Genomic DNA, 27,233 nt, shown 5'->3' with positions numbered 1-27,233 from the left:
AAAGGGAGCCCTTGTTTAACTGGCAAACAGCAGAAGGATGAACTCTTAACATCCCCCTGTTACATCCCAACTTGAAGTGGAAAGGCAGCTTACAAGCTGCATTGGCCTCTGAGAAGCAAGCAGGCTGGGGCTGTAACTGTTCCACTGGTAATACCTGTTAATCCACCTTTTGAACTGAGACTTCTCTGGTGATGCATCAAACCCTGTGAAATCCTGTAGGTGATGCAGCATTACCCTTGCAATTTGTGCTCCTCAGCAAAGGTGACCCCCAGGTAAACCCAAACTTCTTAGTTTTAAGGCTGAAGTTCTAGCTGCATCTTTGACTTGTTGAAAACTGCAAGTGCTGCCCTCCTGCTTCTGATTTAAGGGCTGGTGACTGCCACTTCAGATGGTTTGGATGTGATAGCAAAAGGCTAACGCATCCTTACAGCTGCCTTGTCTTGCTGCCGAGCTTGGGTGTAATTGGTCTAGTTTTGCAGTGGTTCAGATGTCAGGTAGGTGTGGGCTGAAGTTCACTGCTGTGATTTATTTCAAAGGTTCTCAGAGCTGGGCTTCCAGGCCTTATTTAGGTATTGAAGTCAGCGCAGTGATTTTTTTCCAGTATGTTCCTGCTGCATTCACAGTTGACTCAAAGATATGGGGAGAACTACTGGGAGATGTGTGACCTCTGAAGCCTTGATTCTGCGTACCCCATGTAGCAGAGCTGGAAGGATTTGTTCTAATGGCTGGGAATAGCATTTCTCAGGGTCAAGAGAATACTTCATGCTCCTCTCAGCTTCTTGCTAGTTGAAAGTTAGGAACTATGTGCAGTTTTATTTGTGCTGTGTGTTTTTATTTGACTTGAAAATATTATGGTGGATGTGTTGACCAACTACTCTTTCTTTTTTCTTTCCCTAAAGGAAATGAGAGCTTTGAACATTCTCTCTTGTCACTCTGATTTACACTAAATTTAATTGAGACTGACATGATTCTAATCTGCTGCTGTGCTCCTCCCAGGGTCTCTTCTGCAGATGTGGCAGGGGAAGATCTGGTGACTCTTTCTGGCTGAGGAAAGCAATGGATGGCAGCAGAGGTGCTTATGATGTGCCAGCATACTCAGAAAGGCAGCAGTTTGTCCATTCTTATTTAGCAATAGTCTTCATAACCATCACCAACGCAAAATATTGGTTTTAAGGGAGAAACAAATGTCCAAGAGACAGAGAAAACGGTCTAATGTGAAAAAAATATATATAAAAAATATCAGTCTGATGAAAACTGTGCTTTTTTACTTTAAAATTCTTTTGAAACAGGGAAATCCATATGCCAGGCTCGGTATGATCCAACAAGCACCCACGGCCGGGGCTCCTCCTGGTGGTTAGACCCTCCACCTCTTAGTTAAGTCTGGAACCAGGATAACTCAACTTGGACCTTCTCTGGCCAATTGGTAAGCACGTCAGGTGGCAAACAAACAGCTAAAACTTCGGAGACTTCTATGGAAGTTGTGTAAATTAAGTATTTTTCACAATATTGCTTTTCATGTGAGAAATACTCCTAAAATCAGGCAACGCAGAGCTTGGTTTTCTTCTTCCTCTTTTTAAATAGTTAAATAGTTGCAGGGAATGGTTGAAAGAATACAGATGAATGGGAGCAATCTCTATATATCGCATGAGGCTTTTTGAACCTATAGGCTCATCTGTGAGGAGTAAAAGCTAAATAAAGTCTGTGTAAAATAGCAAGTGGAGAAGCCCTCCATGCTCTATTCGGGATTGCCCATCTGTAATGAAACTGCCTCCTGTACCACTCAGTGAGCTGACTGATGGCAGGAGTCCTGGGGACAGGAAAGTGCTATTGCCAGTGTAGCCAACATCCGGCCTTCCCTCACCTTTCCTCTTGTTAACCCAACAGCTCTGGGCTCCAATCCAATCCAGACAAGGTTTTGCCTTGTCCTAATCCTGATTTACCCTTAATGAGCTCGGTGACATCAGCAGAGCAATCAGCAAAGTAAGAACTGTGTTATCCAGTAGCTTGGATGTTGTCCTTGTGACACTGGAAGCTGTGCTGTGTGACTGGGGGAAGGTGTTGGGCTGCTTTGATTTTTATTGAAGTGAAAGAGAATTCCCTTTGAAATGCTGGGGTTTTCAGGAGCAGACTGAAATATAGCACTATCTCTGTGTGATCAGCAGCCACAGTAGCTTTGGTACCAAAGTTATGATGAAAAACAGATTCCATTGCAACTGATCCCCTACTAGAAATATGAATCATATCTCTTTCTACCAGTGGGTTTTTATTCATACCCTTTCTGGCTCTGCAGAGTATTACCTTGTTTGACAAATACCCTGAGATTGTATAAAATGAATGCTTTATGGAATTTGTGGTACGGCTCTTAGGAAATAAAGAGCATATTTATGAAGCCTCCTTTTGCACATGCAAAGTACGTGCCTAGATATGGACGGCTGAGCACGTAACGTTTGCACGTGTTTTAAACATGCACACAAAACTTGATTAAAGATTAATTATCTGCCTTGAGTGTGGCGCAGGGCTGTGTTTTCACTGCACAGTGTGGAGGGGTCTGTAAGGAGGGTGCTGTTACTGAGTCTGGAGCTCCCTCTGCTCTCCTCATAGCTCTGGAAATGAGTCTATGTTGATTGCAGTCCTAGCAGCATGCTGTTAGGGCCAAGTCCTGCTCATCTTCTGCTTCTTTTTGCCCATTTCTGGTCTCCAGATGAAGATTGTGGTGCTTTCTTTTGCTTCTCTGCTGTGATGTGGGCAGATGACGTGAATTCATGGACAAGGTTTGTGCACAGCCATGCTCTAAGTGACTTGGTGGCTTTTTTCACATGGATAGGTTCTGGTGATGTCTAGTGGTCTCCTGCACTTCATTGTTTATCCGTGGTATCTGTGGTATCTGTGTGCCTGACTGGGCTGTGATGTTCGTATCTTTATTCTATATTGATTAGCTCTGACAGCCTTAGAAAGGTTTCTGATCTGGATTTCTCCTGACTTCTTCAGCAGTCACCTTCATCTTCCCATGCATGATGACCTAAAATAGAACCATATATCCCAAACTGCCTTGCCTGAATATGGTTTTGTTCCATAATAATAGTGAGGGTTCTTGACACGCATATCTTGAGGAAAACCGAGCAGAAAATGGGAAACCAGACGCATTGAATGGAATTTCCAAGTGAAGGGGAGTTGTAAATGCTCGCTAGGTCTGTGCTTTGCTCAGCATTTAGAAGACCTGTGAGGCATTCAGCTGACAGATGATGCTGGCACTGAAGGGCAGGTTTGTGCTTTAGAGTTAAATCTGCAGTTAATTTTACTGCCATGTGATTAAAGCTTTATGGCATTGTCCAAACCTTACAGTGTGTTTATCATGTTGTGGTGATATTACAATGACTTAAGGCAGGTTGTATTTCCATATTCCCATCTTATCCTGTGTACCTCATTTGGTAATCCTTTGTAACTGTTCAAGGGCCTTCAAGTTTTAAATCTCCCCAGTTTCAAAGTAACTGTAAGAGCATTTACAAATAGAAAACTATTATTGCTTTATCATTTGACTTGTGAGTTCTTGGAAGATCTTGCTGTGGTACAACACGGTGCCAGCATCTCCCATCTTAACTGCAGGCAGGACCACACCAGTTCTGTGCAATATTCCTGTACCACACGTACAAGTTACAGCAAAACATAGGTCATTGTGTCGAGCAAATGAGAACCTGATTTGGAGTATTTCATCTGATAAATCTGTTGATCTCCCTCTATGTTCTTTTTATGACAAAGATCATTTTGTGTTATCATCTGTGCTTGAAGAGCCTGAAAGTAGTCTTGTAACTACAGGATGTAGTGGACGCAAACTTTGGTTAACCTTCCTGGTTTTCAGTGTTTGCAATCAAACAGAAGACCAGGAGATATCTGGGGATGACCAAAGTTTATCCAGGCTTTTTATAGCTCCCTGAGAACAGGTAAAAATATCCATGATTTTCCATTTTATGTTTATTTTATATTATTTATTTTTAGTTATTCTCCATATGCACCTCCCTTTGCTTACCTCAATTATAAGAACCAGCATTTTTGGGGGGGTTGCTTGTGTTCTAAGAAGAGTGGTAGTTTAGAATACCTTATGAGCCCAAGAGTCTTATTTGACTTTGTGACCTGGGTGCAATTTAAAGTGAATGATGATATTCTGTGACTCCTGTGATTTTGGCTCATGGTCTTTAGATGCTTTCATTCCTGCACCTGTCATCCATTAGGAGACCTCCTTCTGTGATCTTTCATCATTCAGAATATATGATGATTTTCTTAAACGCTTTGGCTAATTGGGAATGACTCTTGCTTTAAAATATATGGCAGTATTTGTAAATACCAGAAGTTGGGCAAGCTTTAAATAAATACATGCAATTTGACAGGAATTGTTAGAAAGTGTAAAGCCACTATAAATTTAAATGACTAACATAAGGACTCTCTTGTGTACAGGACAGACGAAGCACATTGTGTTCTTCGGATAAGCTTGTTGGGTCAAACAGTGTCAAATGCTCTTCGTTAGGAGGGAGAGAGCTGTTGGTGTCAATCTTTGTGCTTCAACATGCTACTTGTCTTTACACTTCAGTGACAAATTGCATTGATTATAGTCTTGAACAGTTTGGTGAAAAGAGCATCATTTAAATTTAATATAAATTAATCTCTTCTAATGTCAGATCCCAATTACCGTGCATACTGCTCTGCATAGCAGCATAGAATCCCAGACTGGTTTGGGTTGGAAAGGACCTTAAGATCACCCAGCTCCAACCCCTGCCACAGCAGCTTGCTCCAAGCCCCTGTGTCCAACCTGGCCTTGAACACTGCCAGGGATGGGGCAGCCACAGCTTCTCTGGGCACCCTGTGCCAGTGTCTCACCACCCTCATTACATCCAGTATAAACCTACCCACTTTTAGTTTAAAGCAATTGCCCCTTATCCTGTCACTACAAACCTTGGTAAAACATACGGAGATGGAAATGGGTTTGTGTCCTTTAAAATCGATGCAGTTATGAGAATACCCGAGTCCCGCAGATGTTTTTATGAACTGAAGTAGCTGCACATGCCCTCTCCTTATCTTTCTTGTCAGAAGCCAAGCTCAGTGGTTGCTGTTTGCATACTTTCTAATACTTTAACTTCAATTTCCGTGTTCACATTACAAGGAAGTTCCTTTAGAACCATGAGTAGCTGGTTAGAAACCCAGAAATAAATAGAAAGGTAGAGTTTTGTTTGGAGTAGTGATACCTCTCACAGTGTGAACTCACCCATTGCTTAGAAATAACCCCATGAAGTGGCCAACCACAACATCTGTCATAGGTAGGAAACCCTGAGTCAAACACTGACTTGCATTCCTTAAATCTTATATGGTCTTAGGCCAGTGTTTAAACCTCTAATGGGCTATATTACTTTGTAGGTATGACCTTTTCAAATACCGCAGGACACCAGCATAGATGAAAATGCCACCATTCCCTGGTGGATTTTCCTTGAAGATTTTTCTTGTTAGCTGTAAGGTATAAGATCTCACTTAAACTTCATGAATGTTCACACCGACCTAAAATAGAACAGTGAAGAGGATCATGTAGCTCCTAAGAGCTGTTCTAAGAGTATAAATTCAATCCACCAAGCACAAATGCAGCAGACTTTCTCCAAGGTGGTTTTTGATCTAGTAATTATTATGGTCTTGCTTGTGAAAGAGTATTTATGGGCTGTTAAATGCTTGTATCATTTGGCTGCCATACAGCCAAACTGATTCTGCATGCTAAAAAGTCCTTCCTTGAATAACCTTCCTGGTTGAAGTGCTGTTCTTCCATTAGATGTTCCTTCAGCCCCCATGCACATGGAGTTCCCTTTGAGAAGTCATAAACAGATTTATCACTGCTGTCTTCTTTATAGGAAGAGTCATTAACTTGATTCCTAATGAGGCCAAAGCATGCAGCATGTTTTCAACCGGTTGAACCAATACTGAAAGCTTCACAAGTAACAAGAAGCTGAAGGCTGAAACCACAGGGCAAAAATAATGTTATTGGAGAAAAAATAGCTGACATTACAAAAGAGCTTATTAGGAAAAATGGCTCAAGTGGTGATTTGTTGAGGTGAAATGTCTGGAATTTATGGAATTAGGAAGTGAAACTGGTAAAGTGAAAAAAACTGCTAAAAACTGATGAGATCCCAAAGCTATTTGCTGCACTATAGCTGATGGCCACAGGAGGTTTATCTCCTGTGACTCCAGCTATGTGAAGAGTCTTTCATTAAAACACATGGTGCTTTCTAGCAGCAATGGAGTAAATCCATTTTGTGGGCTGCCAGTAATGAAGTCCAGTGATGACTCCATAAGAGGAAAAGGCTTACAAGCTTGGGTGATAAATAGTGATAAATGTGCAGTTTTAGCAGATGTAATTTGATTTTTTTGAACATTTATTTTGATACTTTTTGATATTTTGATATTTAAGATACATGTCTTATTGGGGTATTGGTTTGGACTGTCGCTTGGCAGCATAGGTGACCATATATGCTATACATGAGATGATATTCAGGGGAAGGTACCAAAATGCAAACCAAATCAGCATCCTGAAAGCTCTCCAGGATAACCCTGTCACTCCAGGCCTGGTCAGCAAAGCCTGGGTGTCCTGTAAATGCAGCTGGGATAGCTTGAGGGTGCTTCCTGTTTACAAGGTAGTAACCTTGTTCTGGGCTAAATAAACACTTCGGCGTTTCAGTTTATGTAGCATGTGTTACAGTTGTTAACAAGAGGCACCCTTGAGCTATATAGTACCTTTATACTGAGATTTCCCATCATCAGATCTTTTACTGTCGTTTACAGAGTTACACAAAGAAGTGAGATGGCCTCATAGGTGAGGAGCATGGACCTGAGCACAGATTGAGCCGTGTCCAAATAGCTGAAGGCATTTTGGTACCTGATTTCATGAGGAGCTCAATGCACTCATGCTGTTTTCTAGCCTTTCTGTGCTGTTTAGGAGAAGGAATGTGAGGAGGGGAGCAGCATATCCCTGCTTTCAAGGGCTAAAAGAAGATAAATGTGGTAAAAAATGAGGGGATGTCTCAGCTTCAGTTGGCAGAGCTGAGGTACTTGGATGGCTGGTTTCATTTTACTGTGAGATCTGACAAGTTTGCCAGAAGGTGGTGTCATTCAAAATGCAACACAAAGTCGTTTAAGACATGCCAGAGGATGAGCTGGTGTTGAGTTGATCATGAAGATCTCTTGTCTGGTTCTTGCCCAGGTCAGCACCTGATGCAAGCTTTGCATGGACCCATAGCACAGACTGTGTTTATGAGCACTGAGCTCCAGGAGGCAGGGAACTCCATGTGCAAGGGGACTAACATCTAATTGAGGAACAGCACTTCAACCAGGAAGAACTTTAAATCTGCTTTCAAAACTTACATTCATTTTCAAACCAACTTCTGTCTTCTGATTGGAGCTGCTTGGCCTCCAGAGGCCAAAGGCTGGAATGGGATGCGGACACAGAAGAGCCAAGCAGCTAGGAGGGGTTGGAATAGTGTTTCCAAAGGCTGATTCTGTAGTCAGGGGAAATGGAAGTGCTAAATCTGTAGCCTTTTATGTCATTAGGATGAACTGTCATGAGTTAAGTCCTTTTCATAGCAGGGCAGCTCTGTCTTTGGCATCTGGCCGCTGCTGGATATGAAAGCCTTCAAGACAGCAGCTAACAAATCATCCTGGTAGTTCAATGGGGTAGTAAGAGAGACTTACTGGGTTTGAAGCTCAAGTGATCACATCTGAAACACTTCCTGCATAGCTAAAACATCTCCTCAGAGCCATGACACGGTCACTTTGAGCTGGGTACTGCACAAGCAAATCGGTTGCTCTGTAGTCTGGTGGTGCATGCCTGGGACAGATCCTAGCAAGTGCTGTACCTGGCTTTCTTTGCACTGCTTTACTTGTTACTGTTGAGTTCTTTCATCTCCTGTCTGCCCAACATTCTTAAACAAGGCATGAAAATGAGACATCTTCCCCTTTTCCTTGGGCATCATTTTTCCAGCATGATGCTGATCAAATGCTCTTCATTCTGAAACATGCTGAGAGCTGCATGAGGTGGTAGGCATTAAAGCTCAGGACACCAGGGAAATGGCAAGGCTTTGGCTGTCTGGAAAATACCAACCCTCTTCTAGAGGAGCCCACTAACGCTGGTGACTGTGCTGAGCCTAAACAAAACCCGTGCTGCTTTCCCTCTCCCTTCCTCCTTCCTTGCACTCTTAAGTCAAGTAATTGGTAATAGTTTAAAACACGTTTTTAGCCAAAACTTTTAAGAGCTGCAAACCGAGTTACTGGCAGGTTTTTAACCTCTCTTCTTGCAATGGAAAGCAGCTGATGCATGTTTGGAAATCTCCTTGCAGGCTGCCAGAACCTGGGACTCAATTAATAAAACAAATGTGCCTATGAACTGCAGCAGAGCCCTTTTGACCTTCATAAAATCCTAAATCTTTAGTGAATCTGTTTCAAGAGCTCGAATCTACTTGCAGCTTATATTTGCACAGTCTTGCTAGATAGCTTATTGCCTTGCCATGCCACTAAACGGATGACCCTTGCAGGCACACAGCCTTTCCAGATGACTGGCAATTCAGAAAGCCTCACCAGAGAGAGGGTTACGTTTCTGTGCTCTGTTGCTTGATACAACTTCTGTCTGACTAATTGTCACTTAGGACAGAGCGAGCTGCTCCTATTCCTTGCACAGTGCAAACACTGGTGATGCGGAAGGGTTTGCCATTTCTGTGCTGCCCTGTGTGCAGGATCAGCTTCCTTCTCATTCCCTTTCATGCGGAAGAGAGAGCAGCATCCCTCCTCATGCAGGCTGGCAGAGTGGCAGGAGGCATCTGGCACTCTTTTAAGGTCGGTATGTTTGAGCCCCAGGTTTGGAGGCTCCTCTGGAGCAGGGTGACCCCAATATTTTAAGGCAGTATGGGAATATTCCTTGCCAGCTGTGTGATGTTGGTGAGTTTGAAGCCCAGTCTCCAAACAATTGCTCTTTGGCTCATGGAGAGACGGGTGTTTAACCATGGAGCTGACTAATGCTGGCTCGTGCTTGTGTTTCTATGCCATCGGTCTTGTGGCTGCACTAAAAAGCACACTGCAGGCATTCAAATAGGGTTTCTTGGCATTTTAAGTGGGTACAGAAAAGCTACTGGTTGGAAAGGCACCTCCAAGGTTTTGACTCATGAATGTGCTTTTGTTATTTGCCAAAAGGAGATAAAAGATCAAAAGCAAGATACAGGTCTTGTAAGGGATCCTGCCAGCCTCCTTCGCTCTTTAAAACCTCATTCTGGCCAACAGTGTTCAGCAAAGAAAAGATGAGGAACATCACTGATGTTGTTCTTTGCTCTGAACTCAAGTCCTGAAGTCATGTCAGTGCAAAGTGCAGAGGAAGGGAGGTTGGTGAAGCTGTTTCTCGAGATCCAGGTGAGCCTTCAGCACAAGAGGGTCCAGAGGTTTGTGCATCCCCAGCTGCAGCTCCACTTTTCTCTCCTTCCATGGACCAGAGCAATGACTGCAGTTTCCCTAGAGACAATGCTGCCGGTTCTCAAGGAGACAGGTAGCTCTGAAGGGGAACACTGATGTGTTTGCTCCGCAGCCTCTTCAGATGGAAGGTTTGGCTGAACTTCTGGAAGACAACTTAATAACTGAGCAGTCAGCATCAACGCAGACTATTAAAACCTGCATTGAGGAGTATCCAGTCTCTCAAGGACTTTAATACATGCAAAGGCATCCCTCCCCTGGAGAGCCAGTAGGCTGCAACAGAAAATTAAGTGTAACACTACTGCTGTATGCACTTCCCTTTCTGCTCATGGTAAGTGCTCTCCTTGTAAATCTTCCACCCTTTTATGCAAGTACATGACATGGTTCAGCTTGCCAAGGATACTTATAGTCTTGAATATGTCAGAACAGTCAGATAATTCACTGGTCTTAGTACATAGTTTTCTCATTAACCTATTATCTTGGTTAAAGCTGCTTTTCCAAACATGAATTAGCTTTTGTAGTTGGATCATAAGAACATTTTAATGCCTTGTCAGAGGGGAAGGAAGGTGGGGATTGAAGGAGGAACCTAAATGAGTTGCAGTACTGCGAGTTGTTTCACTGTTTTGATTTAAATCTCCTTCTTTGTTTCATTTTCTGCATGGATTGAGTTGGTAGTGCAGCCCTCATAGTTTTACATTGGCCTGGGGAGGTCAGTTGAGTTCAGCTTGGATTTAGTCATCCAGGCTGGGTAAAACCAACCTCTTGCAACCTCCCTCCCTCCTTTTGCTAAGGAAGAAGATGCTGAGCAGTTTGCCATGGGTGTTTCTCCATTGCGTTCTTCCTGCTCATGATATTGATTCAGCCAGGAGGCTGCATTTGTGCCCCCATGAATGACATACCAGGCAAAAGAAACTTCTTCCTTGGCTATTACTCATTCCTCACTACTTCTTCTGGCCAGATTGCAAGGGGTGAACTCAAGAATTGCTCGGTGTGGCTGGTAAGGATGGAGCAAGGGTAGCAGTTACTGGCTGAGGGCAGCAAACACCCCCAGGAGAGCTTCTGAAAGGGTCTTCTCTGAGGCTTTCCAGGTGTGGCTGGGGAAAGGCAATGAATGTGCTCCTCATCCTCCTCACCTGAGCACCTAAAGGTATACCTGGTTTTGGGAGAGAAATGAAGCCATTCAAGCTGGCAAGTAATACAAGGACCCCATGGGACCTGCAGGAATCTGGCTCTGGCTCTGCAGGATTTTCTCAGGTCACTGTAAAACCTGTATAAGCAGCAATGATGGGCTCAGCACCCCATAAAGACAAGGGAATAAGTGCCCAGCTCAGAGCCTGTGAAGAGTTTGCTGCTTTCTGAACAAAGTGGGGCAAAATGAAAAAATGGGAAGTTTCTGAAGCATCAAAGTTCTGTTTTGATGCTTTTAATTTTACTGAAAGAACAGTGTGATTTGGAGACGGGAAGAGAGGGGTTTGGGAGGCAACACATGAAGACAAACTCACTCTTTCAGCTTGTTTCCTAGGAAAATGGGAGGTTTGGTTATCCAGTGCATATAGAAGATCATACTGTAGTTCAGACCAGACCAGACCTCGTATGTGTGTACAGACCCCACTCATTCCGTATTCTCCTCCTCAATATATTTTGACTGAGAACAGCAAATTCAGCTGCATTTTGACATGACAGGAGTGGTTTCAAAGACACCAGATTTTATAAAAAGAAGCGTTTTATAGAACATATTTTATTACTTTTTAAAATTTAAAACATCGTCGAGGCAAAGTTAATTTCCATGCAAGTTCTGAGCCAAAAATGCTTCAGCCAAATCTCCATGGGGACTTCCCTGGGGATTTAGGAACATTCGGGTGCCACCTCCCCCTGTAAGAAGCGACTGCCGTATGCAAATAGACGGGTGCCATGAGCAATGCTGCCCTCTCGTGCTGACATTAGGAGCCCATCCCCGTGCCAGCGCGTTCCCAGCACTACTCGCTGCAGGGAATCGTATCCATGTGGATTAAGACCTGCTGCCGGTGTTGCCATCTCCATGTAGGATAGTTTTTGCTTTAAATACGCTGTTAAATAACGGCAGAAGTGGGCAGAGCGGGATGCTGGATGCTCATTGCAAGCGTTGCGGAGTTCAGTTCATCCTAGTCCCAGCTCATTCTTGCTCGAGGGAAATCTCAGCTTCAAAACAGGGACAACAACCATTATTGGTTCTCTTTTAGCTCCTTAGCTGCTTTAGCTGTAAGTATGTTGGATCTCATGACTAGATTTACAGCAGCAGGCACAATGCATGGCAATTCTGACTGGGGACTCCTTGCACTCCTGTAATTAAAACAGAAATACAGTGCAATGGATTGATTATACTGCCTGGTTGAGGTGGTTAAGGAGTGGAGTATAAGAGAGCTGCTTTTCAGTTACAGCAATTCAAATCAGTGCTACCATAGGTGCCTGCTTGGAAACACTCTGAGCAGCTCACTGTTTTATTACAACAAGTTGTGGTTTCCAGCCGTCCTGAGCTCTTCTTGCAAACAGGTTTGCAATACTTCATGTATGTCAATGGGGCTGAGAATTAGTGAAATAAAGTGATATTTTACAAACCAAACAACTGCTTAAAGAACCCCCTGAACTCTCTATTTACATAAAGAAAAAGCAAAGAGTCAAGTTTGATGCATAAGCTGACAATAGTAAGGAAATTCAGACATGAGCAGGGAAGTGTTCCATATGTTCTCCAATACCTAGGCACAACTGGGTGCCTCTTTAATGATGAGCTGAACGCTCCCTGTTGTTCCTAGGTACTGCAGAACATATGGCGTGTTTTCCCCCTTAACTGTGAGTTTCCCTGCCTTTGTCAGTAGGTGTCTTAACCGGGTTGTATTTTAATACAGTGTTTGTGCCTCTGAGCAGAGTCCAAATTTGATTTTAGGCAAATAGGAGGGTAGATACAGCTGCTGATTATCTCATATTCTTCTTGAAACTCTATTTCAATACATAATCTATAGCTATACAGACACACCTTGTAATTGTTTATAAGGGCCCTCTGAGAGCTTAGAAATCATTTTGCTGCACTCCAAACTTAGCATGGATGATAAATGACCATTTAGTTGCCAATATAGCACAATATTTCAATTTCCTGCCTTCACAGAGGTATTCCAAAGGTTGACTGGAGTTCATACTCACAGTATGTGTTGTCTAGAACTCTATGATCTCTTGCTGGCAAACTTCAACCAAACCCTTTTCAATTAACTAAACACATTCCTTGTGGAAGGCAGCCAACCTAGTGCTGGACAAATAGAGTTTCAGGGGGGTTTTGCAATAACCTCTCCTTGCTCCTGACTCTGGGTAAGTGTAGCCAGAGCGAGTGTATTAGTTGGTGTGTAAACTAGGTGACTGAGAAACAGATTAATGTAAATGTAATGAGTGATTAATGTAATGAACTGAATTTTGCCCCATGACAGTGATGTAACTCCAGTGTTGTTTCCTTCAGTTGGGCTGGCATCCTGATGGACATGCTGTAACAGCAAATAAAGCAGTGATTAAACTGATGGACCCTTCATTAGGGACTGTAGTGACAGGACAAGGGGTAACGGGTTAAAACTTAAACAGGGGAAGTTTAGATTGGATATAAGGAAGAAGTTCTTTACTGTGAGGGTGGTGAGGCACTGGAATGGGTTGCCCAAGGAAGTTGTGAATGCTCCATCCCTGGCAGTGTTCAAGACCAGGTTGGACAGAGCCTTGGGTGCCATGGTTTAGTGTGAGGTGTCCCTGCCCATGGCAGGGGGTTGGAACTGGATGATCTTAAGGTCCTTTCCAACCCTAACTATTCTACGATTCTATAAACAGAGCAGAGTTATGGGGGTATTTAACTAGACCAGATCAGAGTCTGAGGTTTGGTTCTGCTCATATTTGGTAATATCCATGTCAGGGGTTTGTTTTAGTAACTACTGCTGGAAATGTAGGCAGTAAAGGGGGCTGAGGAATTCCTGTTCTCTTACGAAAAGGTGGGAGAAAATCCTTCCTAGAGCTTTTTAGATAAAAGACATGGCCTCTGGCACTGGAATTCCCCAAGAATTGTCTTGAAGAGGTATTCTGCATAAATAAATCCTGGATGTGTGCTTGTCCTATGCATGTCCTCTTGCGTAGGACATCTGTCATTGACCGCTCTCGGAGACAAGTAACTGGGACCTTTAGTCTGAGCTGCTGCAATGTTCATGTGCTCAGTATTTGCTGCGGTGGTAACAAGGAGTATCTGGTGAAACAGAGTTTGCTCTAGAGACACAGACAGAACTCCAGGTTTCTTCATGCAAGCCCTTATTACATTCATTTGCATCAGTATGAAAATGTCAGCCCAAACAGCTCCTTGTTCAGACAGCACCTCTGTCTGAATATTTATCAGTGGAAAAGGATAAGAGGATATTAAATGTCATGTACTGATGGAGGACACGTCTCTGTCTCCTAAATAAACTGTTCATCACTTCTGCTCTTTTAGTGTCATAACCTGGCCCTACCATGGCTGAGAGACGCAGAGTCAGATGATTGATCTCTTCAAACTGGAGCTGGACAGGTAACCTGCAGCCATCTGCAGAGGGTTACCAAGCAGTCAGGTTTTCTGTCCTCAATGCAAATAGGTCTTGTTGTCTTTATCCTAAGGCAGGTTGTCATTATCTATTAATAGACAGTATGGTTCCTTTTTCTTGTGTGCACATGCGTGCACATGGAAAGAAATAGTTTTCATGGAAGGCAACCATTTGGGGCATGAAACATAGCAACTGCTTAACTGTGTGTAGCAACCCCATGCAACCCCTTGTAGAATTATACCCCATCCCAACGGATTAACAATGTCCTGACTTAGCTGGTTTATCCCAACCAACCACAATGACCCTCCTGCATCTTGGGCCTGAGGATGTTATCCGTGCTGGCTGCTGCAGGATCCAATATGATGCAGCATGTGCTGCCATCATCTTCTTAGCCTGCAGGCACCACGGGCTCCCCTCAGCTAGTGACCACTATGTGTTCTACTCCCTTCTTTCTTGTTTCTTTGAGGGCACGTGCCTTTTGAAAAGCAGAAATCACCACAGAACTTAGCTGTGTGCTGCAGCTGGACACACCATGAGTCAGTCCTTTAGTGTGTGCAGCAATCAGTATGTGATACACACATGCACACCCCAAAAAGGCCCTTGTTTTGCCCATGGAATGATAATTTGCCTGTTTTCAGCTGGGGTCTGTATGAGCACTCTAATGAGCCATGGCCACCTCCAATTTTGTGACTGGGTCAGCAAATATATATTGCATAAAGGAAGTTACCTGGAACTGACTGGGGTTTGTTGTAGGACCCTCATTCCTGTTTTGTTGGGGGTTGTTTTTGTGGTTCTTCTAAAAGAACCTTCTTGTTTAGCTCAAAAATGGAGGAGAAAAGAGAAACGTTTGCTCATTGCTGTGCAGCGGGGCAGCTGGTTCCCAAACCAGTGAGCTGTGTCTTTAAGACCCAGTAATCCAGTAAATGCTGGGCTCTCCTTGGATAATGCAACGGGTAATTACTGAAAAGACCACACAAATGACTGAAGCCCAGAGGAGTGCGTTCTGTGCTGCAGGTTGGATGCAGCTGGGGACAGGGTGCTTGGCTGCAGCCCAGCTAAATTAAAGTGAGGAAGGCTCCACGTCACCTGGCTCATTTAGAAGTGATGCTTCACGCTGTTCATAGTCTGGAGTGGTCACGAGGCATTCCCAGGGATTTCAGGTCTCCTCATATACTCAGAGGTCACTCTGGGCTGTGTAAGACGTCAAGAGGCTGTTGGTGCAGCAGGTAAGATGTAGGGAAGAGTGTCTCAATGCAGCACTTTAGTTACTTTCCATATGGGCTCACTGTAAAATCACAACTTGTGATCAGTGTCCAGCTACACCATCCCAGGAACCACTTCCCTGTTCCAGCTGGCTCCAGGGATCTCCTGGGTTTTAATTTGCTCATTTTTCCCACTCCTTGATTCTATCCTATTTCTCCTAAACTCCTTCACTCCAGGCGACTTGTATCCTCCATGCTGATAAGAACTAGCTTATTTTCTCAGCAGTCACCTTATTCACTGTTACTACCCAATGAAATCTGTGTATCCGTGTTTCCAGTTACTGATTTTTTCCTTCCTTAGCTATTTTCCCCTTACCTTTCACCCCTCAGCCTAACTCATTTCTCAGTCATCACAACTTTGGATCATATCTGTGTGATGGGGACAACCTTCCATGGGTTGCATTCCTTCCCATTGCCTTCCCTTAAGATAAGTTTTCACTTCTTCTTTTGAATACTACCTGTTTGGCTTAAATAACCCCTTGAACCTTACTGTTTTCCCATGCTAATTTTATTTTCCTTGCCTTCCCCATCCCTTTGAAAAGCTGTGCATTCCTTCTGGGACTCTATTATGGTTGCTTAAGTAGCCTTCATGCTGAGTTGAAGGATTTTAATTTCCTTACTTCTGACTTCAGGGCCTTTTTGACTAGCTTCCTCATTTTTTTCTTTCCTCTTTAAATCCCTTTTCTAAAGCTTAATGTCACAGTGCAAGGTTTTGTTGCATTCCCTCCCACAAGGACACTGAACTTAATTACACTATGCCTCTTTGTACTTCGTGATTCAGCTATAGTTAGTTCTTCAACTCACTTCTGCATGGCATTTTCACCGCTAACAGAGTACCTTGTTGGGCTTTTTTAAGTAAGAAAGATAACTTTCAACTGTTATCTTGGTTTGCAATCCAGTTGGGGCATTTCTACAAAGAACCCTACAGCCCACTGAATGTTGTCCTCATCTAGTACACCTCTCTAGAACTGACTACTTTGTCATGGCCAGGGTTGCTGCAGGAGGGCTGATACTGCAGGTTGTGATCTGGGGGTTTGGCTTCATAGAGAAGAGCAAGGACTTAGTATTACTAAGTAGAATGGCTATGGAGAAGACTCTCTTTTTCCTCAGTTCTATATCTTAGTGGTAGCTGTAGGTACAGATCTTTCCCATGGATCTCTTCACTCCTGGAGGTAGGACATCTGCATTTGTTCTGTGGGCTTATTGGGGTTTAAAGCCATTCCCATTACCCTAAGGGTAAAGTCTGGTATCATGGGAATGTCTGCCCTGCCACAGTGTGAATGTGAGACTTACACGACTAACTTCTCACTTGAAGTCCTACACAGCCAGTCCCAAACCTTCTCCTCTGTGCTTGTGTCACAATCAGAGATGGGCAGAGTACCCAAGGCAATGGGTCCTAAATATTTATCTTGCACATCTCAGAAACATCCTTCCATCCTGTCTCATCAGTCTGCCTCACTGACGTCCCTGGCTTGTTGAGCAGACTTTTCTATTCTAGCTACCCTTCCCTCTGTACCCCCAGCAAAGTGCCCCCTCTGTTTTCATTTGGGATGTCCAATCTCTCCTGGAGTCCAGCTAAATGGCAGTGTAAGGAAGAGCCATTGCTGGCCTTTGTTTGACCGCTGTGCTCTGTTTTATTGACCACCTTTTGTGATGCTGAGTTGCGTTGCTGGAATGTCCCCCCAAGAGGGCTGCCTGCCTATTGCAGGGCTCAGCTGTGATTTTTGCCCTCTCCTTTACAACCAGATGTCTTGTTGCCTACACGTAACTGACAGTCTGTCTCTGTCTGCCTTGCATGCCCAGTTTTTGCCTGTTTAGAAGTTGGAATAACACCCCTGTACCTTGTCAGTTTTCTTATAGCAAAGTTCTGACCCTATTTAGAATAGAATAGAATCATAGAATAATTAGAGTTGGAAAGGACCTTAAGATCATCTAGCTCCAACCCCCTGCCATGGGCAGGGACACCTCACACTAAAGCTTTTTCCTACCTTAGACATCACCCAATATGTGATATGGGGACACCTTCTTTATGCAAAGTCCATTACCTTCATACAACTTACCTCATCTTCCTCTTCTCTAGCTGGCCTTAGGAGGACTTTTGAGAAGCCTGTTGAGGTGTCATCTTCCCATTTACAACACCAATAACTCTCAGAGATCTTTGTACAATCATTTTAGCAAATAGCTTTTTGAAGAGGAAGGTCAATCTAAAGCAATTGCAATATACCGCAGGCTTTAATGAAGCTTTGTCCTTTTTCAGGTTGGAAACTAGGCAGAGTTGCCTCATAGCTCTGGCAGAGGAATGAAAGCCAGTAAAAAAATGTTGGTGTAAAAGGTGACTCAATGGTCCCACCACAGGTACTTTGAAAGCAACCTCAGGTTGCTGAATTACCTCACTACAATGATTTTGTACAACTGATAGTGAGCATGAGGAAAATTACCTTAGCACGTCTTAGCATCTTTAAGATTTGACTCTGGGATGTGGAGCGTGGTCAAAGTACCCATGTTGTAATTTCATCTTCGTTCTAAAGAATCCGCTGCCACAAGGAAATTTTCTGTAGGGAAAAACACAAGTTTGGGGATGAGTGGCAGGAACAGAAAGTTTTGTTTAGTGTGTGAGTTTTGGAAAACATTCTTTTGGTAAAGACTTAAGGTTTGCAAGGTAATAATAGTCATAATTTGGTAGTGAGAGTGGGGAAAGCTTTAAAAATAGAAGACGAATGGGGCTTAGAATCACATTTGACCCCATTTTCATGCCACTTGTCTTCCAGAATGTTCAAGATAGCAGCAAACACTTCCAAACTAGTTCAACACACCAGACGTTACCTGCTTTTGGAAGGGGGAAAAAATGCACTTAGCAGGGGCAAACCTTTATTTAATTAGCCACAGTGTAAAGGTTTCTTGTCTTCCTTTGCAGTTACACGGCCATGAGAGACTGTGGAGTACCTGAAGGGTAACTCCTACTGGGACTAATTCAGTCCAGACAGCTCCAAGTATGTTCATTAAGCTCTGGCTGGGTTTCACACAGGTGGGGAAGGTTAGAAGGCAACAGATAGAGAATGGTCCTGATTGTGTTAAGCATAAAACACCATCTGTTTCACAAGTAAGGAGGGAACAGAATCAGCACGTCTTGAGGGATCCTACCCCGCTGCTACAAGTCAGCTCTCCTTCTTTATTTATTTAGTTTTTATTTTCTTGCTCCGTTTTTCAGGCTCCAGTGTAAAAAGGGAGAATGTTGAAACCGTTGGCTCATAAATCAGGGGACTGCTGAAAAGATGCTGAAGTTTAAACTACCACAGGGCTTTCGCCCCTGTAACACGTCAGGAAAAGAGAGAGTTTTAAAGAAGTGTTATGGCTGGCATGGGAGAGGATAGAATGAGGTTGAATTCCCAAGGTTTTAAAGTAGAGCAGCGTAGGCTTAAAAATCTACTGGTGTAACAGTAAAAATGCTCATCCTTGACTATGGCTTTTTCTTCACTTTCTAGTGACCAAGTGAAACAAAAGCGTGTTTGGAATGGCACGGTAAATGTGTCAACATATTAACTGCTTTATTGTTGAATTTGAACTCTTTCTTGAGGGACAAACCTTATGAGCAGATGGAAGTGGCTGAGTGCAGCTGTGGCTGAGTGCTACAGAGCTTTGCAGACATTTTGAGCCTCGATTGTGGCCACATGGGGGAAAGAGGCAACTTTCCTCCTTGCTCCGATTGAGAAAAGCCATGGGTGAGAGCGTGCAGCTACAGGGCTGCAAACTGATGCCTTGGAGCATCAAAGCACAAGAGCAAGATTTCTGCAGATCCTGAAGGTGATGCTGTGCTCACCCCTCCACGTGAAGGGCTTCATTGTGAAGCCAGGGACTGAACTTGTAAGTGCCCTTTTTTTATCATATTGGTTTACTAACATATAATCCCCAAACTCTGCATTAGTGGGAGTACTTAAGTAAATTAGAAGTCTTAACCATCACAGCTGTATCAAAGGCTTAGTGGTATTTGGTTTTTTTGCTAAAACCCCAGGTCCTCAAATCACGTGGAACTGGAAATCTCTGTTTTTCTGCCTCTCTCTCTTTCCCTTTATTCTTTTAATATTTGTTTTCTGTGGGTTTAGTGCTGTTCAAGTAATGGGACTATATTAATTCCCTGACACATCAGATCAATAATGGTTCTTTAGCTGTTAAATGCTGACCTAGTCTTGACTTGTACCAATGAATTGTTCACATTAGAAACAGGATTTCCAGGTTGCAAGCCAGAGCTTTTACAGGAGAGACTTGATGCAAATGTGGACACATCTCCTGTACCCAGCAGAGCCTTTGTAGAGATGGAAGACACGTGCCAGCCTTGATGTTGCTCTGACACACAGGTGTTGTGTAGTGGTAGAGAAAAATCCCTAAACAAATGCTGACTGGTTGCTTCAGCTTTACTTTCCTGAGGAGAAGCATCATGGATATTCACCCCACAGCCTTTGAAAGTTGGGGCTGTTCAGCCTGGAGAAGAGAAGGCTGCGTGAAGACCTCAGAGCAGCTTCCAGTATCTGAAGGGGGGGGGCTATAGGGATGCTGGGGATGGACTCTTCATTAGGGACTATAGTGATAGGACAAGGGGTAACAGGTTAAAACTTAAAACAGGGGAAGCTTAGATTGGATATAAGGAAGAAGTTCTTTACTGTAAGGGTTGTGAGGCACTAGAATGGGCTGCCCAGGGAAGTTGTGAATGCTCCATCCCTGGCAGTGTTCAAGGCCAGGTTGGACAGAGCCTTGGGCAGCATGGTCTAGTGTGAGGTGTCCCTGCCCATGGCAGGGGGGTTGGAACTTGATGATCTTAAGGTCCTTTACAACCCTAACTATTCTATGATTCTATAACCTTTGCAAAAGCCTGTGCTTTTCACCTTTCAACATTTGTCTTGCAAGACTATGCAAATCTAGCAGATTTGGAGGCTTTATATCATATATTTAGGAAAGTTTAGCTTTCATCCAAGGTAGAGGATCCCCAGAGAAGCTTGCAAAGGCATCAGTCTACCTGGTGTGTGGGTTTCAGAAAGTTTTCTTTAAAACAAGAGCTTTTGTTTTGGTGGATTTCCTCCTCATTGTGAATTGTAGTGTTTAAATGAAGAAGGTGCAGTGGAAAACTTGAGTGTTAAACACATGGGAGCCCAGAGAAGGATGGTGGGTAAAACCCTCATGTCCATTCCAGGTCCTGACTTTGCACTAGGGGTATGTTTTCTTCTCTAATACAGTTTCAGAGCTCAGTCATCTTTGGACCACCTTGAACCACCCTCCTGCATCAACTAGAGCATCTCTAAAGCTATCATGATGACATTTTTGCTTAAAAACTCTTAGAACTCAAGACTTTTTGGTTTACAGAACATTTTAACCGTCTGTGATTCCCCTCATTGGTCTGCACCTGAACACCCTTTATCATTTGAAAGGATCTGATGAAGGACTCCTGAAGCATGACACATAAGGGTAGGACCCTATGTCCTCAACTGCGGGGTGGGGTGAGTGGCTGTTTGCTTAGGATGACTGAAGGTGAACCTGCTGAGAGGAGGGGTGCCATGGTAGGATCTGTAAGGGGCATTTGGTTTGGGGTTGCTTGTGCCAAGCAGTGACGAGGTAGAAGAACAAGAGAGGTCACCAGCTTTGCAGCCACTGAAAAGAGTTCTTGGGCAGCAGATTTGTGCTGACCTTTCCAAGAAGAAGCCCATATTATACTTGGTGTGAAACCAATGTCCCAATGTCTCTTCTTCTCCTCCTTACTGACTGTCCTGGGTGCTCTTCATGGGGGTTGAAGGCACATGAAACTAAACTGAGAGCTGCTGGTGCTTTTGGACCTCCTGACTTCTTGTTCAGCTTTATTAGTGTCAACTTCCCTACACTCTTCATCACCTTCTATTTTCCAGCCCAGATGTACCTCTATACAGTTGCTAGCAGAGGTGAATCAAAGCACCTCAATGTCTTCACTGAAGTGGTCTGAAGCTTTGGTCATATTTGAAGCATGGTTAAGAGTCATCTTTAACAGCACTCTCATGTCTCAAGTCACCTTTGTTGAGTCACTGTTCAGTTGTGGACGTGGCTACTAGGGGCTGAGAGGAGGTTGGCGTAGAGACTGGCCCATAGATGGGAAAATGGCAACCAGTCCTAAAAGCCTGGACTATGCCACAAAAAGTTCCAGTCAGTTTTGCAGCAGTTTTAGCTTGTAGAAGTCCTATTTCATCACTCAGTCAAGAAATCACTTTGTGCCCTAACCCCAAGAGTTTATCGCATAAAGTACAAGATATTAAGTTCATTACTGACGATAAGGATTTTGATCAAACAATAATTAGCAGCACTTAAAAGCTATTCTGGTGCCTAAACCACTAAATCCATCGGTATATAACATCCAGCCGTGGAACATATGTGTGTGTAATAGTATCAATATTGAAAGCCCCTACTGTGACGAGCCATAGCTAAGCATTTTTAGCCGACATACTTCTGGGATCGCTAATGATTAATTAGTGTGTATCATAATGTAAAGCAAATGTCACCCCTGCTACCTGGGGCTGCTGTCATTTGAGAGGGGAAACTCTTTCCAGTCGAACACTGGCTGGGAAATGCAAACAGCATCGCAGCCTGCCATCTCGTGGGCAGGGTCCTGCAGATCCCATGGGACTGGAACGCGGCTTTTTCCACTGCTGCTTGCCTGGCCCCTCTCTTGGCACTACTTGGAAATGGCCGACAGGTCTCCCTGTGCTGCAAAAGGGTTTAAAGCAGAGAAATCTGCAACAGCAAATGTCTTGTCCTCCATTCCTCCCGGGCAAGAGGCTGCCTGAAAAGGAGTGACCTCGAAGGGATGCTGATAACCAGGCAGAGATTTCTGATGGCGCATGGCTGAGTTGTGTAAATAGAGTAAGGATTTGCTTCCTAGGAACTGTATTATTTACACATAATTTCTCCCAAAACTATCCTCTTTATTTCACACTGTTGCAGCTGAAGCAGTTTGTAAGATACCCACGTAGCAAAGGTTTCGTTTTTTGTTGAAGGAAGTCCAGGAATTTTCTCTTCATATGTGAAAATGCCTACATTTGTGCTAATTCAGAGTGTTGTTTTATCCCACCCCATCTTCCTTTTTATTCCTCAAGTTTTCAATATAAATACTACTGTATTTACATTATTTATTTACAAATATTTGTTGCTCCATTTTTAACGTTAAAGCATTTTCCTCTCTGGGAAATAGTTACTGATCAACAGGAAATACTGCAGGTTTGGTCCCGCAGTGAGATCTATAAAACAGCTATAAAAAGAGATTCTTCTCTCTGCAATGGGCCCCTTTTAATCAAATGGGGCTCCACACAGATCCAGGGAGCTGGCAGGGTCTATCTCATCTCAGGCTCAGCCTAAAAGTGCTTGCTTACTGATTTTTACTGCAAGCATTCAGCTCTCCAGGAGGGGTGTTGCAGCTGAACTGAGAGGAGTTTCCTCTCCAACACCGTTTTAAGCAAATGGCCAACTCGATGCCTTCACCTAGTGCATTTGTCTTCACAATGGCAGCATCTCATTTGGTAACGCTACTGGCAAGTCATAAAAACCCCATTAGAGCTGTGTATCCCCAAATGCTGCAATCAGATCTCACTAACCTGGACAATTGTGTGAAGTTAATACAGTTACAGTTCAACTTCTATTTGCAAAGGGGAAGATTTGTTTGCCTCGCCACATCTTTCTGTGCGTGCAAGTTGAAAAGCACGCTTGATTTCCGCTATAAATTGTATCCATGCCTCATCACGCTGTATTTTTAGAGTTATGCTGACATCCGAAGCACAGTAGGATCTAGACTTGACATTTTAAAGGAGCTTTTGTAATTTATGTGGATGTTTGATAGAACATGTTTTTTCAATCTGGGACGCGGGAGGGTTACAATTCAAAAGTGAATCTGAACTTTCATTTTGGGTATATTCTAGGGGCAGCTAATTTAAAATGTAAGCTATAAAACTTGAATACCTTTTACAGTTCTCTGCCTGAACTATGTAATTATAATTTATGATGTAAATAATAAATTATTATGTAGATAAAAATAGCTGTAGTGGACAGAACTTAGTTATGAGAGTGACACCTCACTAATTACCAGCATGGGTTTGATTAGTTTTGGTTTCTTGCTCTTACTGTAACAGATTTTAAAGCTTATTCTCATTTCATGTTGTTATTTTTTAGCAGACAAAATGAATGGAAATATTCCATTGCGTATCAAACAATACCATAGTTCCCTGGTAAATAAGTAATGCTTAAAATGACAGGCTTTGTACTGAGAGAAACTTGGAGACTGGGAAGGGGAGAAGTGTGGGAATTAGTGCAGCCAAGTTACAACTGTCTCTTTTGTGATGATCCTGACTATAAACAGTGAAATTACACAATTTTTAGGTAGACTTCTTGTGAGCTGGGGGGATTTTATTGTGGTTTTTTGGTCTTTGCTGACTTGTGCCAAATGGTGTTTCTGCCCCAGACTGTCCCGAGGGATGGTTTTTACTGCCTATTTACTAGGGCTAGAAATTTCCCCCATGGGGAAAGCAAAGAAATTAAGTCCTGACTTGGATATTTCCTTGTTGGAGCAGACACATGCCTTGGGAAGCAAACATAAGCAAGCAGTGGCCGGTGTGTCCTGGGAGCCCTGTTGTCCCATGGGATGTGGAGGTGTGATGGCATGGGGATGATGGACAGTCCTGGGAAGCAGAGGTACCTTGCTGGGTACCCGCAGGCCTGCCGCTCCATCAGTGCTGGGTGTGATTGCCTCCACACACACTCGCTCCTGCAGCATCATGACAGCTGGAATACAACTTTTTCCCTCAAATATCCACTTCAATTCATTAACCTGTCCAGAGTGAAAAGCAGCTACTGAAACAGCTGATTTTCTTCCTGTTTTTTTTTTTAATTTTATTTTATTCACAATTCTATTTGTGTTCTGCTTTTATGTTCTTATTTTAGCAAGAACTTGGCAACCTAGAAACTGTAAGGTCCAACGCATCCTTCCTTTTCCCCAGTTTCTTTTTAAAACCTTTATGGAAGGACAATGTGTGGCTTGCCTGTGGTGTTGTTCCACACTGTAGATCTTTTCTCTTTGTGAAAAGATCTGCACTATCCCTTATATTAAAATCTCTCAGAAAGAATGCAAAGGAAAGTTCAGGAAAATTCATAACAATTCTTGACTTTCCAGTTATTCTGACTCTACTTCAGTGTCTCTGTCTACTTTGTAATATAGGGAAGTTTTTTCACAATGAGACCCAGGGGCTCAGAAATGCCTTTGAAATCACAGCGGCCTGGAAGGTGTCCCTGCCCATGGCAGAGGGTTGGAATGAGATGATTACTAAGGTCCCTTTCAACCCAAGCCATTCTGTGGTTCTATGCCATCAAACTGTTCCCTGATTCTCCTCTAGGCTGACCTGGATAGTGCTGGGAGATGCTTTTGTGTTACATACAGCAGGGATGTGGGTTCTCGGGGGATCCCAGGGCAGCGTAGTCAGTGGGAGATGATCTGTGATGTTCTCTTCAGGCTTTTTGTGTCACCAGCAGGCGAGATGCAGGACCTGGCAGAGGAGCTTGCTGTGGTGGTGACCCATAGGCAGAACCCAGTCCAGGTACACATTTTAATGGGAGTGCTTGCTCTCAGAGCTCTAGCACTTTGCTGAACGGTGGCCTGGGGGATGCATGTTTTGGAGAGCAAAGCTCAGCATCTGATGGTACAATTACAGTTCTAAGGATGGTGCTCAACAGGGAAGGGTGGGACAGCGTGGTGAGGTCTGCCTCTGGAGCTCACAGCACTTCTGCTCTTGCAATGGCCTCATCAGCCTTGAACCCATGTGTGTGGGCTGGATGCGCGGAGATGCAGATGTATGTGTTTGTAACATAATGTAATGCGTGTCTTGTGGGAATAAAACATAAGCACTGCTTATATGCACACAGACATACACAGTCTGTGATATGTATCTGTTCAGAGTTATTCTGCATATTCTATTAATATTTAAGGTGTAATTATATTATTAATGAACTACATAAAGAGACTGCAGTGTTAGCTTGTGTTAGCTGGATGTATTCTCCTCTTGTGCATTCAATCTTCCTGGGACCTGCCATACTCTGAACACGAAATAATACAGATTTCCTACTCGAAAGGCCAGCTTTTGCAGAGCGAGTGTATATGTTTAATAAAGTGCATTCACTGATTTTGTGAAGATACAACACAAGGCTGAATGCTGAGTTTCATAGACATACAGTGCTAAAATTGCCTTGCCTATTCTAAAGATAAAAATATCTTTTTGTTCAAATGTTCTGCTTGCTTCTTTACAAATGAAGGAGTTAAATACTGAAAGGCAGGTGGATGCTGTAACTACTTTAGAAAAAGATGAATAGGGCTGATGGCTAAAGCTACAGGGAATCTATTGAAGGTCCAGATGCAGACATGGCTCTTACTCTACACACAGTTCAAAGTGGGGTGAAGCTGCCTGGGTAATTGGCTATGAAATAACTAACCTCTGGGAGAAAATTGCCCTTGTACTTAATTGCTTGTGTTCAGGGTAACATGTAGCCACCTGGCTGATTAGTGCCCTTACCTATATTTACACCCACCCGAGTTTAAATGCAAGTGCTATTGTTGCTCTGGCCATATGCATTCATTGAGTGGCCCTCGTGGATTAAAGAAAATATGACCACCAAGGTCAGTTTTTCTCTGCAGTCTTCTTTTATCTCCTCCTGAATCCCCCATTTCTCACATAAGAAGAGCAAATTCAAACCTAAAATAAATCTGCTGGCTTTAACAGGACAGTAGTGGAATGAATTTCATCCCAATTGTTTACTTCAGTTGTATTTAAATACTTCAAGTGAGGAAGTAAAATCTAACAGCCTAATGGAAGTAAGGAGGGAAGGCAGGTGGATGAGGAGTGGAAGGAAAGTGAAGGACTGAAACAGAGGCAGGAGGCTGTGGTGGTTTTGTCATGGAAATATCTTTGGGAGCAGGTTGGTTAAGCACCTCTCAAAGATGACATTGAGCTTTCCTGAGGTGGGGAGATGGAAAGAGGGTCTTCTGGTGTCCCCACTATGTAGTAGTATTTATGTCCAACATTTCCTTCTCTTAAAATGTAATAAAACCATTTCTGAGTGTAAGGGAAACACTGGAACTGGTTGTCCAGGGGAGTTATGGAGTCTCAGTCCTTGGAAATATTCAAAACCTGACTGGAAACAGTCCTGGACAACCTGCTTTAGCTGACCTTGTGCTAAGCAGAGGAGCTGGAGCAGAGAATCTACTGGAACCAGCCAAGACTGAACCAGCACTGCTCGGTGTGGCTCCTGTTTCAGTCTGGAGTGCATCAGTCACTGTAGGTGCTCCAGAAATGTGTTAATACAAAAGGTTAGAACCTAATTTTGGGTTGGTTTTGCTACTGCTGATACACGTCATGTACGAACTCTCTGATCAGGAGTCTATTGCCAACGAAAGCTGGGTCTGAAGTTCTGAACTAGAGCATGGAGGAGGCATCAGCGGCCATTTTATGCAACTAATACCTACAGATTTTTAGAGCAAAAAGGGAAAACTGGCAAAGATAAGAGATGCGACTTTTCTCAGTCAAGAAATGCCCGTATTTTCCAGAACTAGACTTGGCTTTTGTCTGTCACCATTAGGTGTATTTAAGAAAACGCATACTTAGGGTGTTTTCTTTTGTTATTTTGAATATAGAGGTGAGGATCCTCAAGCAGAAAACATTTCAACCTATTCTAAACGCCAGGGAAAAACCTGAAGACTTTCCAGTGGGCATATGAATGTGGGAGAATTACTGCACCATCCAGTGATCTCCATGCACTTCAGCTCCTGGAGTCATATTGTTGGGCAGGGTCTTTGTTCTCCTACTTAGAAGAAAAAAGCTTTGCAGACTTGCAGAGCAGTTTCATCTCAGAAGCACTCAACCTGAAGACCAGCAGAAAG

The 27,233-nt window shown here is 43.4% G+C and overlaps 1 long non-coding RNA gene across 2 annotated transcripts; it reads left to right on the top strand.

Annotated features, from left to right (window-relative positions):
* Positions 1-1,911: 1,911 nt before the first annotated feature.
* Positions 1,912-27,233, top strand: LOC133265225 (uncharacterized). Of its 2 annotated transcripts, XR_009741906.1 has the most exons (4): positions 1,912-1,980; positions 9,593-9,808; positions 13,961-14,035; positions 27,037-27,233. It is a non-coding gene; the product is annotated as an uncharacterized LOC133265225 (long non-coding RNA). The 2 variants fall into 2 exon arrangements; XR_009741905.1 differs by lacking the exon at positions 1,912-1,980 and having other exon boundaries at positions 7,920-9,808.

This window comes from Pezoporus flaviventris, unplaced genomic scaffold (genome assembly GCF_033815535.1).
Source record: "Pezoporus flaviventris isolate CSIRO_AGI_PZ_B2104156 unplaced genomic scaffold, CSIRO_AGI_Pfla_v1 ptg000005l, whole genome shotgun sequence".
NCBI classification, from domain to species: Eukaryota; Metazoa; Chordata; class Aves; order Psittaciformes; family Psittacidae; genus Pezoporus; species Pezoporus flaviventris.
This window is presented reverse-complemented; position numbering and strand designations above follow the sequence as displayed.